Genomic DNA, 13661 nt, shown 5'->3' on the forward strand with positions numbered 1-13661 from the left:
GCAGATGCTGGAGATCAGATTCAAGATAAGAGTGGTGCTGGAAAAGCACAGCAGGTCAGGCAGCATCTGAGGAGCAGGAAAATAGACGTTTCGGGCAGGAGCCCTTCATTAGGAATGAGCATTCCCAATGAAGGGCTCCTGCCCAAAACATCAATTTTCCTGCTCCTCAGATACTGCCTGACCTGCTCGGCTTTTCTGGCACCACTCTAATCTTGACTCTGTATTATATGCACTATTTTTATCAAATTGAACTGTCTTAAATGTATTTGTTACTGTTACTGTTTTTGTGATGACAAAGTGGGATTTGAGGTTTGTCCTCATTTCCCTGAAAACTGGTTGAACGGTGGGGTTTGGGGCCTGGCTGTGCCACTACTCTCCCTTGTAAATTGCTGTTTCTCTGTGTCTAGTGTATTGTTTAATTACAGTAAAAAAAAAACCCAGGAAATTTAGAATCCCCTCAGTTTCGGGGACTGACTCTATGCTAGCTGGGCCACAGTCAGTGTGGACTGCTGCTGTTGCTTTCTCTTTTTTTTTGGGAGCTTGGGGTGGGGGGGGGGGGAACTGGATACCTGAACTGGCTGAATTATATAGCCAGTTTATTAACTGGTATTCCTTTTTAATGAGGACTGATTCCTAAACTGCCTGATTTACGCAGTCCATCTGTTTCTGGTGTAATTCAGCCTCATTAGGGAACTGATGCTCACTGGCTGGCTACAGCCTGTGGGTTACTCTTTTCTCTTCGAGAAAAGGACTATGCTGATTTGCACTCTGGTTTTCTTTCTTTTTGAATATGTTTTCACATTTTTGGTGTTTGGACTGAGCCCCTGTGAGAAAATGCACCTTTCCAGATGAGCTGTTTCTGTATGGGTAGGCCTGGCCCTTTGTGGGTGGACTAGGCCTCTAAAGACTGAACATCTGTGTGATTAGAGGTGAGCATTTGTTGTGTCTGGGGTTGGGCTCATCACCTGCACTGTCTTGTGTCCCTGGGTCTGGCACACCTCAATGTGAGCTGGGAGACTCTCAAGGTGACAGCTTTGTGGGTGGGTAGGCTGTTCTAGGCACTGTCGCCCAGAGAAGGGGTCTCTGGCTGGGCTGTCCTAGAGGTGATCAGAAGATGTGTCAGAGCAGCTGAGAGCCGGAAGGGATGTAGGGGCAAGTTGAAATCCAACAGTCTGTGGGCTGCCCTGCATGCCATCATCCTAGGGAAGAGGACAGCTGTCCCAGAGGTAGCTGAAAGGTGTCAGGGCAGTCCATGGCTGGATGGCGTGTCAGGGTGGGCAAAAGCCAGATGGTACGTAGAGGCAGACAGAGCTGGAAGGTGGGCAGGCCATCCTCAGCGCTGTCACCCCTGGCAGGTACCGGGACAGGTTGACCGAGAGATGGATGGAAGGAGCGAGAGCATGGTTAGGGAAGCCGGAAGGTTGATAGGCTGTCATCCGGGGGATGGGAAAACGGGACGGGCTTCCTAGAGGTGGCCTGAGGGCCATGGGAAGGACCAAGATTTGTAAGAGACGTAAAATTGGGCTGCCTTCGAGTGGCCGGAAGGTGGGAGGGATGGGTGGGTTGCTGGGGTGGCACTGTATTCTCCGCACTCTTATTTGATTGGACTGTCTTGTATGTATTTGTTAATGTTAACTTTAATGACAAAGGGAGAATTTGAGGTTTGTCCTCATTTCCCTGAAAACTGATTGAACAGTGGGGTTTGGAGTCTGGCTTAGCTGTCCCTTTGCACTGTAAATTGCTGTTTCTGTATATGGCTAGTCATGTTAACTGTTTGTAATTTGTACTGGTAAATAAAATAAAAAAAACACAAAGTAGAACCAGGACATTAGGTTCTCTTCAGATCAGTGGACTGAGTTGAGCTGGCTGGCCACACAGCCAGCGTGTACTGCTGCTGTTGGTTCGTTTTATATTTGGGGGAAATCTGATTCCTGAACTGGCATCTCTTTATTGAGGACTGATTTCTAAACTAGCTGATCTTCAAGGTAAACGTTTAGGTGTAATTCAGTTTCACTGGGGAACTGTTTCACTGACTGTAACAGCCCATGTTACTCTTGTCTCTTACATTTGAGAAAAGGACTATACTGATTTTGTGGCAGGGCTTAGCCCTTGCACTCTGGTTTGTTTTCTTTTTTTTTTGCATGTTTTCATTTTGGTGTTTAGACTGAACTGCTGTGAGATAATGCACCTTTGCAGATGAATTGTTCCTCCGTGGGTAGGTCGAGCTCTCTGTGGGTGGATGAGGCCTCTGCAAAGGCTGAATACCTGTGTGTGCTGGGAGGTGAGCATTTGCTGCCTGCAGGAGTGGACTCTGCCTTTGGTTGTGGACTTTGTTTCTGACAATGCACTCTGCACACTGGAGTAGTCTGTGTCCCTGGGAATGGACTCTGCATTCTGAAGACAACCCTTTTATGGTAAAGGACTCTGTACCAGAGGGGACTCTGTTTGTTGGTAATTGGCTCTGCCTTGTTGCTTGTTGGTTTTATCACCTGCACTATCTTGTGTCTCTGGGTCTGGCAGACCTCACTGTGAGCCGAGAGTTTCATCCCAAAAGCTGTCAACCTGAGAGCCACAAGGCGGGTAGGCCGTTCTGAGCTCTGCCATCCTGGGGAGGGGGTGCGGAAACAGGACGAGGTGGCCGGAAGGTGTGTCAGGGCAGACAGAGCCGATAGGGGCGGGCTGCCTGTGAATGGCTGGAAGGTGGGAGAGTCAGTTGGCTTGCTGGGTTGCCAGGCGTGTCTGTGTTACATGCACAGTTTATCAGATTGTCTGTCTGTGTGCGATTATGTTCACTGTTTCCTTCTTGATGATGTAAGGTGGGATTCAAGGTTACCTCATTTCCCTGTGAACTGACTTTGCGGCCCCTTTTCCCTGTAAAATGCTGTTTCTTGTATACAGCTATTCATATTAACTGTTTGTAATTACTGGTTAATAACATTTATAACTAGGAAATTAGAATCTCCTCAGATCAGTGGGCTGACTGAGCTGGCCAGCTAGCTGGCCACAGTGCTGTGCACAAGTAAATAAAGGGTGACTTGGTGACAGGATACCAGCCCTTCATGCAGTTATTTTAGAGGACTTCTCCACTCCGCCAGTGTAAACGCCACCACCTTCTCTCCAATACCTCAGTCTATCTTTGCGACTGTACCTCTCCTTGGTTCATGCTGCACCCACTATCGCTACTGTCTGCAACATTTTTTGTCACTCACGGTCACCCAACCCAATCCCCTGACAACTAATCTCATGCCCTCGGTGCTGCCTAATCAGTCACTCAGCACACCTCCCCACCTGAACCAAAAGTAACAGCTGTGTTCCACACTTTTCTTCTCCTTTAATGCTTGTCTGTATCCTTTTTTTAGGAAGAAAGCAGTCCCTTAACAGGTGGAAAGAAGTTTTCAGGATAGTAGAAAAAACAAAGTTGGGTAGAAGGGTTACCTTTACTCGAGTTAGGCTGGTAGTGCAGGAGTCTCCTGTGGCTATCCCCATCTCAAACACGTAGGCTGCTTTTGGAAAATGTGGAGATCATGGACTCTAATGTAGTACTGACAGCTAGGTTTTTAGTTGAGGCTGGCTCTAATGTAAAGAGGGTATCTCAGGTTCCATGTGATTGACTATGATAGGGGAATCTCTAGTCAGGGGTACAGTGAGACATCACTGAATCCCTTGGAAAGGGTGCAGAATATTCTCTAAGGAGAGAGTGACCAGCAGGAGGTCACTGTACACGTTCTTACCAAGAACAGAAAAGAAAGGGATGCAGATGGTGGGAAAGGGGGAAAGAGTTGGAGGTGTTTGAGATGGGTACAGTTGAGAAGTACAGCAAATTAAATCAATGTCAGCAAGGCAGAGAACAAAGTAAGACTGATAAATCAAATGACATTTTTCAATGCAAGAGGCCTGACAGGTAAGTCAGATGAACTCAGGCCATGGTGCTGAACGTAGGACTGGCATATCATAGCAATTAGAGACCTGGCTCAGGGAAGGGCAAGACTGGCAACTTAAATGTTCCAGAATATAGATACTACAAGGATTTAGGGGGGGGGAAGAGAAGAGAGTCTCATGTTTAGTTAGGTATAACACTACAACTCTAGTTTGGGAGGATATTCCTGGGAATACATCCAGTGAAGTTATTTGGGTGGAACTGAGAAACTATAGGCCTACCAATAGTCAGTAGGAAGTTGAGTGGCAAATTTGTAAGGGGATCTGAGTTACCTGTAGGAATGAAAAGGTTGTCATGGTAGGGGATTTTTAACTTTCTAAACAGAAACTGGATTGCCATAAAGTTAAAGGCTTAGACAAAGAGGAATTTGTTTTCTGATTCAGTATGTGGATGAACCGACTAGAGAGATCAAAACTTGACCTTCTATTGGGGAATTAGAATATGGCAAGTGACTGGTTTCAGTGGGGGAACACTTTGAGGCCAGTGGTCGTAATTATATTAGTTTTAAAATAGTTATGGAAAAGGGTAGCCTTGATCTAAAAGCTAAGATTCTAAATTGGAGGAAGGCCAAACTCAACAGTATTAGGCAAGAACTTGCAAAATTGATTGTGAGAGATTATTTGCAGGTAAAGAGATGATTGGAAAGCTGGAGGCCTTCAAAAATGAAAGAATCCAGAAGCAGTATGTTCCTATTAGTGTGAAGGGCAAGGCTGGTAGGTGTAGGGAATGCTGGATGACTACAGAAATTGAGGTTATGGTCAAGAGAAAGGAGATGTGCATGGCAGGTGTAGACAGCTGGGATTATGAACCCCTTATGGAGTATAGGGGGAGTAGGAGTATACTTAAGAGGGAAATCGAGAGGGCAAAGAGAGGGCAGGACAGAACTTTGCCAAGTAGGGTTCAGGAGAATACAAAGGGATTCTACAAATATATTTAGGTCAAAAAATGAGTATAGCTCAACAAGGCCACCTATGGGTGGAACCACAAGAGATGGGTAAGATAGTAAACAAGTGTTTCGCATCAGTGTTTACGGTGGAGAAGGTAATGGTAGCGACAAAACTTTGAGAAATCTAACAGGGGCATCTTAGTGTCCAAATTAGTGCTGGATGTGTAAAATGCATAAGTGAATAAATCCCATGTACCTGATCAGGTCTATCCCAAAATATGTGGGAAGCTAGGGAAGTGATTGCTGGGCCTGTTGCTGAGATATTTGTATTATCGATCACCACAGGTGAGGTACCAGAAGATTGGAGGGTAGCAAATGTGGTTAAGAAAAGGTGGTAAGGAGATGCCAGGGAATTATAGACCAGTGAGCCTGATATAGTAGGTAAGTTGTTGGAGAGGATTGAGGGACAGGATTTATATGTATTTTGAAATCAGGACTAAATTAAGGATAGTCAACACGGCTTTGTGCGTGGGGAAATAGTGTTTAACTAAATTGTGTTTCACTATTGTGAATAGCAAGGGTTTGGAGAGATATCGGCAAATGTAGGCAAATGGGGCTACATGAATTCTGGATATCTAATCAGCATGGGTTTGGAAAGATAATATTAATGAGGCTAGCAAAAGGGCATTTAACAAGAAATAATTCTCCTACAATTGGCAACTCACTGACTAGTTAGAAACTCCTTTATGCTGCTTGTAAAAAGCTTAAATGATGAAGAGAGACGCTATTAATGTCAAGATGAGCCTCCATGGACTTCTCATCTAATTCTGCTGTAGATCTGGCCATGACCTATCTCACTGAGAACCTGAAGATTACATCCATGGAATCAATTTCAACACTCTTAAAGAAACATGAAGGTGAAGCCTTTCTTGTTGCACTCACCAAGAAAAATCAATTTCGAAAGGAAACACAGATTTTGAATATTCAATGAGGTGGATAATAAAACATGAGATATTTTTAAATGAAGGGGCTAGCATGGAATTAAAAATTCAGCAACACACTAAAAGCTCACAATCACATTGTCCAGAGCAGTGGCCCCACCATTAGCCTTAATATCGATCATTGAACATTATCAGACCAGTATCTCCAACCTCCATAAATGTTACTGCTGAGAAGATTAAAAGAAACAAGATCATGAGAACACTATTGTATCCAGTTTTATTAAACCCACTGGGTGTAATTTTCTGCTGACATAAGCAACTTGAGTGATGGCAAGAAAAGTTGAAAAGATACATCAAGTATGAGAACAAAAAACAGATAATCAATGTTCTCTTTGATGTTTAAATAGCAAGTTTTGAATTTTGCTAATGAGCAGTGACTATCTTATTTCCATGAATTTTCATCTCACTATTTGTTAATCTTGTCTAATTTCAATGCAGCTTCCAATTTCCCCCTTCCTTTCCAAGAAATTAGAGGCTCCTAATTCCTAATATGAAAGTGGCACAGCTCATCACCTACTTCTCACCACCACCATTTCCTTGCATGCTTATGGACACTGTCCTCTTTCACCCTTCCAGCATACAAACAAACAAACATTATCAAATTACCAGCCTCATCTCAGCAATATGGCTGCTTTCAGGTCAACTACCACATCACTTATGCCCTTCACTTTGGAGCTCAGAGTTTCTCATGAAAGGTGTGTTTCTGTTAGGCTGGGTTGAGAAATGGACCTGTATATTCATGTGTCATTACGGTGGCTTTTCATATGGAGGGAAGCCCACAGTTAGAGCTCAAACAACTGAAGGCAAAATCCAGTACAATCAGGTGAAGGAGGGGCAATTTAAAATAACACAAATGTACTCCTGACTTTTATTTTACTACATAGGTTGGCTTTAATGAGCAAAATATAGCCAGAAATTGAATGGTTTAAAATGCTAACCCCAGCCTTCCACCAATCACAACAATCCCAAGATTATCTTCACAAAATATCTAATTAAATAAAAAGGTCAGTATACTTGCTGGCCAGGTGAGCTGCTCCCAATCTGTATGCAATGACTCCTCCTCAAAATTTGTGCACAGATCTGGCAGTTGACTATGATGAGGTTTGACTGTAAATCAATGAAAATATATGTGAAGGATAAATAAATATTGAAAAAATTCATAATGCTTGAAATATTAAAAAATCAACATGAAGTGGTACGTGTACAGAATGAGTTGCCAGAGGAAGTGGTGGAGACTAGTACAATTGCAACATTTAAAAGGCATCTGGACGGGTATATGAATGGGAAGGGTTTGGAGGGACATGGGCCGGGTGCTGGCAGATGGGACTAGATTGGGCTGGGTTATGTGGTCGGCATGGACGGGTCGGACCGAAGGGTCCGTTTCCGTGCTGAACATCTCTATGACTCAAAGTGTGAAAGATAGCAATTTTACACAGCCTATACCTATTTTTTCTAAGCACACTTTATTAGCTGAACAATACACATTTTTAGCGCACCTTGCAAATGGTAATTGTTTCTTCTTCTATTCAAATCTATGCCCACAATGTATCTTCAGAACCATGCAATCATCTTCCAGAATTTTGGTGGCAATACAACAGCACATATAAACTCTGTATGAACAGCTTGATTATATCCTTCATCATCTTACCCTATTTTGAATGAGGATGTGAGCTAAGAAAAATCTTGATTTTATTCAATTTCCCCTATTTTAATAATTTGAAACTTGTTCTTTCAAAAGCATTCTCAAAGACAATTAAGGATAGGTAATAGGTATTCACCCAGTCAGAGGCTCCCACATTCCATGAACAAATGAACATGAAAGAAAAAGGTTAAAGATTATATTAAAAGGAAGAGCAAAACATTCATAGAATTCAGCCTTCCTGCGCTAGTGTTGTGCAGCATTGCAGGCCAAGAGGTGCCTGCAAGCTCCTTTGATACCACTGCCAGCACTTAAGTATAATTAAGCACAGAGCGGCCCTAGGCTGAATTATTTGGCACATATCCCTTCAGTCTTGTGTGGAAGGTCTTGACAAGGTTTGGCTAAAACAAAGTACTTGCCTTGGGTGCAGTTATGTAAAATACTTATTAGACTTGAATTTCCTGCCCTGAAACCAGTGATAATTTGCAGCATCAACAAAAACAAGACAAATACAAATATGCTACCAACTTAGCAATCAGTGTATTTTTAAAAGCTTGCTCTTTAAACAGTTTCATAATTTCACATTTAAACTCTCAAAAAATGATTATCGTGCTGTGAATTTCTATTCCCATTTTTCTTTGCACACATCAACATGATGATCAAACTACAAAGAACTCCAGTCAGACTGTACTTCGTATTGTGCCCATTTCTGGTTATTGAGACATATGGGATACATTCCAGCACTGGAAACAGAACGGAGAAGTTCTGTGAAAGGTTTAATCCCATAATTTGGAGTTATGAAGGAGAAACACTGGTTCATTAATCTTGAAAGGGGTGATCCTATAAAAAAGGTATAAAACAGTAAAGCACCCTTAGAAAAATGCATAAAATATTAAACTACAAGAATAACTTAAATCCATACAGTAATTTTAAATGAAATTGTCAGAGTAGGGCATAGAAATACTGACACTAGCCTCCTTCCTTTTCTTGACCAGAGCCTCAACATCTCTAGTCATCCAGCATTCCCTACAATTACCAGCCTTCCTGTTCACAGCAACAGCAGGAACACACTGTCTCTGAACTCTCATCTCATTCTTCAAAATCTCTCACTTGCCACTTGTCTCTTTACCTAAAAACAGCCTTCTCCAATCAACCTTTCAAATTTCCCTTCAAAAAAATGTTCAAATTTGGCCTTGCTCTAATTTAGAAATTTAGCTTTTATACAAGGCCTATTTTTTGTGTACTATTTTAAAACTAATCAAATTATGGTTACTGATCTCAAAGTGCTCCCCTACTAATATCTCAGTCACTCACCCTGCCTTATTTTCCAAGTCAAGATCAAGATCAAGTTTTGCTCATTCTATAGTAGGTACATTTAGATGTTGATGAAGAAAAAATTCTTGAACACATGTAACAAATTCTTCCCCATCCAAACAATTCCAGTCTATGTTTGGAAAGTTAAAATCCCCTATTTAACTCTATTATTCTTATAGATATTTGAGATCTCAGCAAGATAAAAGCAAAAAGTGCTGCTCAGTAGTTCAGACAGCTTCTGTGAAGCCAAACAGAATTATTACTTCAGGTCACAGTGATTTTTCATCTCAACCTGAAAAATTAACTCTTTCCCTTTCCATAGTTGTTGCTCTAATATTTCCAATTTTTTCTTTATTTTGCATTTTCAGCATGAAAATCATGAAAACAAAACAGTTGAATGACAAATGACGACGTTTGGAAACGGTGAATGGTGTAATAAATAAATGGTTAGAGTGACATTCGGACCTGTAATTATCACATGATCTTGTGACTTATTAATCTTTGATGAGATCTGACAAAAACCTATAATTATCTATGTATTATGTAAGTTGCATTTGATTCCCGCTCAGCTCGAACAGTAGTTTATCTACTAAAAAGGTCCATTTTAGCAGTTCTCCCTTATAAGCCATTCAGACAGTAAGATGGCTTTCAATTTTCACAGGGCAAATTGTTTTAATAACATGCTCCCAGGATGTTATTAGCCTAAAACAAAAAACAGAAAAACTCAGCAGATCTGGTAGCGTCTATGGAGAAAAATAAAGTTAACATTTAGAGTCTGGTATGACTCCTCTTCAGAAACTAGCTATTCACTAGTTTCATTAACCAACATACTTCAGTGATGTAGCAGCTTGTTTAAAAAGTGCCCAGTAAATGGTCCTGGGTATATTTTTGTACTATTCACAGCTGTGTGCTATTGGTGAATAAAGAACACATCCTGACTCTTTTCAGAAACTAATTAAAGATACAATATTAAAATGGACTTTTGACAAGCAATTTATTGGTAGAATATGTTGTCTTATGATTTTAAAGGGAACATGCTAATGTGTGAGCAACCAGGATGTAGAATGTCATTAACAGCTATTGCCAGTTCAATTTGCAGTACAAACAGTTGTTCAACTTCTTTGACAAATCTGATTGCTGAGCAACGTTAACCAATCTTCAAACAAACCAAAGTTCATTTACCAGTTCTGGTATGAAATTGGTAGTTTTGCCTAACTAAGCTCAAAACCTCGATACATTCTCAAATCCAAATGTTGTGTGATGACATGCTGCAACTGAGAGATATAGTTTTGCACGAGAGCCACACAAAATGACAGGCTTCAGGGAAAATGGAGAGAAAGCAGATAAGTGGTGACTTCTTTATGTGGCTCACAAGTATTGTATGTTCTTTTGCCTTGGCTGGTCACCTGGTTAGAGACAAAAAAACCTGTTCACCTGGCAATATCTCAAGGCAACAACCTCTGTTTATACTCAAGTCACATGCGTCTGGTGTCACCTGTTTGAATTTCAATGATGTGGTATTTTGGCAAGATCTGTCACAGTTCATGGAAAAATTTTGAACTCTATTGTATATCTTACTAATTTAACTGCACAAAGAAAAGTTTATCGTTTAGTAATGGTGGCTGGTATGCCTATTTTTTTTAAAACTTAATTCTGGTCTTTAAGGCTCACTAAAGAACAAAAGGAGTTTGGGAATGGCTGGATTACAGTGTCTGACCCTGTTATTCAGAAACTTAGTCCAGTAATTTTTTCTGTGAATTGACCATGAACAAGTAATGCAGCGAAATAATTTCAAAACCGTGCAACTAGTTCGCCCCATGCATTCAGAGCCATTAGAGACAAGTATCTGGAATTTGGCTAGTACCCAAATTTGAGTGAACTGACTCAAAACTTGGGCTTTTCTCTCTAACTTCAATTCTAAAAAGGTAAAAGCAAAGATTGTAAGAAACACAAAAAGTGTAGCTTTTTTGGCTATCCACAGACTAAAGAATTGAATGCTTATTGCAAACAAGCACAGACCTCCTACTGTTCAACTGTGTTCCAATTTTTATTTTAACAATGCAACAGCATACTGGGCAATAAATACTACTTCTGAGACATCAGCCTTACACAGAAGTAAAGAGTCTGGAGCATAATCTTGAGCAAAATTAATGAATAACTGAAATTTATTTGATGCCAGTTTTAGTGCTCACAGGCCACGAGGGCCAACTGCCAGTACATTGCAGGCCGTTCACAGGCGAGCATGCCCACACAAGCATGTTAATGACTCCGATTACTTTTACTGATCATTTAACATTTAAAAGCTTCCCTTACGTGTCAGTTTCTTCACAAAAAAAGTATTTCGCAAAACTTTTGCTGTCTGGGAATGAAAAGCCACAGAGCAGTGCATATTTCTCCTCATAATGACACACAAACGTGACAGTGCATTGATGATTTTCCATTTATCCAATTTATATAAAGCATTTCTGACTACATTATCTCTGCCATATACTGGGTTTGTTTAAGTTTCTGTCATCACGAGTCACATATACATGACAGAAAATGTTTGGTAAACATAAAGAACTACAACTGCTTTTGTTAATTTTAGCTTTTTAGTAGGTTTTTCCTATCCACTGCAACTGGTCACTTATATTTTTCCATTAAATTAAACAGGAATTTGCAGAAATGCAGGAATGTGCAGAACAGGTTTAAAAAAAGTGGGCGGCACGGTGGCACAGTGGTTAGCACTGCTGCCTCGCAGCGCCAGAGACCCGGGTTCAATTCCCGACTCAGGCGACTGACTGTGTGGAGTTTGCACGTTCTCCCCGTGTCTGCGTGGGTTTCCTCCGGGTGTTCCGGTTTCCTCCCACAGTCCAAAGATGTGCAGGTTAGGTGAATTGGCCATACTAAATTGCCCGTAGTGTTAGGTAAGGGGTAAATGTAGGGGTATGGGTGGGTTTCGCTTCGGCGGGTCGGTGTGGACTTGTTGGGCCGAAGGGCCTGTTTCCACACTGTAATCTAATCTAATCTAATCTAAACGTACCTCATCCTCCTCTGTTCTAAAGAAACAATCTATAGCCTTACCAGTTTGCTTTGCAGCTCATGAAGAAACAGCAAGGAAGCAAGACCAATCAGAAAGTTCTTTTCTTTTAAAGGAGTGAGCACAATAGCATTGGGACAGATGGCTTCCTTCTGTGCCATTCGATTTGATCATGAGTGCAACAAGAATCAAGGCAGAGAAGTCTGAATTTGAAGAGTTGGATCATTTGGGTGAAGTGTTATATAAAAAAGGTACAGAATGTGCTGCATTGCATTCATAATTTTAAAAGTCTTAAGAGCTTGTAACATGATTAATTTTATTTACTGAATAAATTTTAAAAGATTTAAACCGATGTAATGGATCATTATCAGCAAGATCAGTAAGACAGAGAGAAAAACAAAATTTGCTCCATGCCACGATCCTGTAGCTGGGCAAATTGTCAACCATGACATGACACTCCTAAGAAACAGGGAAGTGGGGCTTATTTAATAGTGCATTCAAAGAGGTAGCATGGACATGACACTCCTAATGTAAACCATAATGCACAAGTCCCTAAGGCTATTTTCATCATTTATAGTGGCAGAGTAACCATTGATGAGGTGAGGGGCTTCACTTCACAATTAGGTGACCCAAATTGTGGGAAAATGGTCATTTTTGTGACTGTCTATTTATTCAAGGATGCATAATTGAACTTTAAAAAAAAGTGAACCACTCTTTCCTTCTGGATTTCAATGGGATTGCCTGCAGAACAGCGCTCTGATCAAGTAAGAAATATTGCAATGTTAGGTTATGAAAGGGTTAGAACCCAGCTAGAGGCAAGCAATACCCTCAAAAAGACACAAAGGCAAAGACAATCTGTTACAAAGTACAATAGAAGATTATACTGTAGAAACCAAGTGTATATCACATATAAAAGCACTTAGTCATCTAAGGCAACAAAAATCATATTTTCCCATTTTATGAACACTATGATTAGTCTTTAGAGTGAGATAAAAGCATTGTCAACTTATGAAGGCATTGTGATTTCAAAAGAAATAATAAGCTATGGTCGTTTTATTTGTTGAGAAATGATGTCACAGAGATAGTTCACTCCCATCAGTTAACACAATGGGGCTTAAAAGCCACAGGTTATACAAAGGTATATTTCATTGCTAATTTTGCCTCAGCTGAAACTGTACTTCAATTGAACATATTATTTCATGAAGCTTATGTATTAAAATGGCAATTTGATACTTTACAATTGAAAATAAAACCACATAACTATCATATTTAAAAAAGATTCTCCAGTTTAGCCACAGCCAGGTGAAGTTATAATCTGACGAGTTTCATATAAACCTTTATACGGGAATGTCAAATGGTACACAGAGGTCCTGCTAGACTAACAAATCAAGTATGATTGCATCACTGACAAATATTGTGACATTAGGATCTCTGCATTTTGACTGCGGTAGCAGGGAGGACACTGCAATTGACTTCACTCAGCTCGACAGAAGAAGCAAGACAAGTGATTTAGGTTTCTTTTCCTAATTATATCACAATGACTCCTGGTGGAAAATGGGTATGCGAGAACAGCCAGTGAGGATAGAAAGGGATTTGGCAGAACATATCCTCTTCTACTTCCCCTTCTTGATTTTGAGATTTTGGCATAAAGCATGTTGATACCTGGGTGATTTCATAAGACAAACACAAGTGAGAAAGTCCATTTGATGTTTTAGATTAAGCTTCTGAAAAATTCTATTGGGTGAGAAACACAGAAGCCTTGATAAAGAAACCAGTGGCAAAATTGGGAGAATTTTGTTTGATGTGCCAGGTTGCCATAATATGAAAAGCCCTGTCTGAGAGAGAGTGGTGGAACCAAGATTGTA

At 40.6% G+C, this 13661-nt stretch overlaps 1 protein-coding gene across 3 annotated transcripts in view; it reads right to left on the bottom strand.

Annotated features, from left to right (window-relative positions):
• tango2 (transport and golgi organization 2 homolog (Drosophila)) overlaps positions 1–13661 on the bottom strand; it is a 214006-nt gene that overhangs the window by 163602 nt on the left and 36743 nt on the right. For 2 of the 3 annotated variants that reach the window (XM_087999876.1, XM_087999877.1), the window contains one exon: positions 6839–6931. The exons of the other annotated variant lie outside the window; for it this stretch is intronic. The gene's annotated coding sequence lies outside the window, so the exon portion shown is untranslated. The remainder of the gene's footprint in view (positions 1–6838; positions 6932–13661) is intronic. 3 annotated transcript variants of the gene reach the window in all.

The sequence above is a fragment of the Chiloscyllium plagiosum genome, unplaced genomic scaffold, assembly GCF_037043375.1.
Source record: "Chiloscyllium plagiosum isolate Xiang-an unplaced genomic scaffold, Cpla_swu_hap1 HiC_scaffold_24, whole genome shotgun sequence".
Classification (NCBI taxonomy): Eukaryota; Metazoa; Chordata; class Chondrichthyes; order Orectolobiformes; family Hemiscylliidae; genus Chiloscyllium; species Chiloscyllium plagiosum.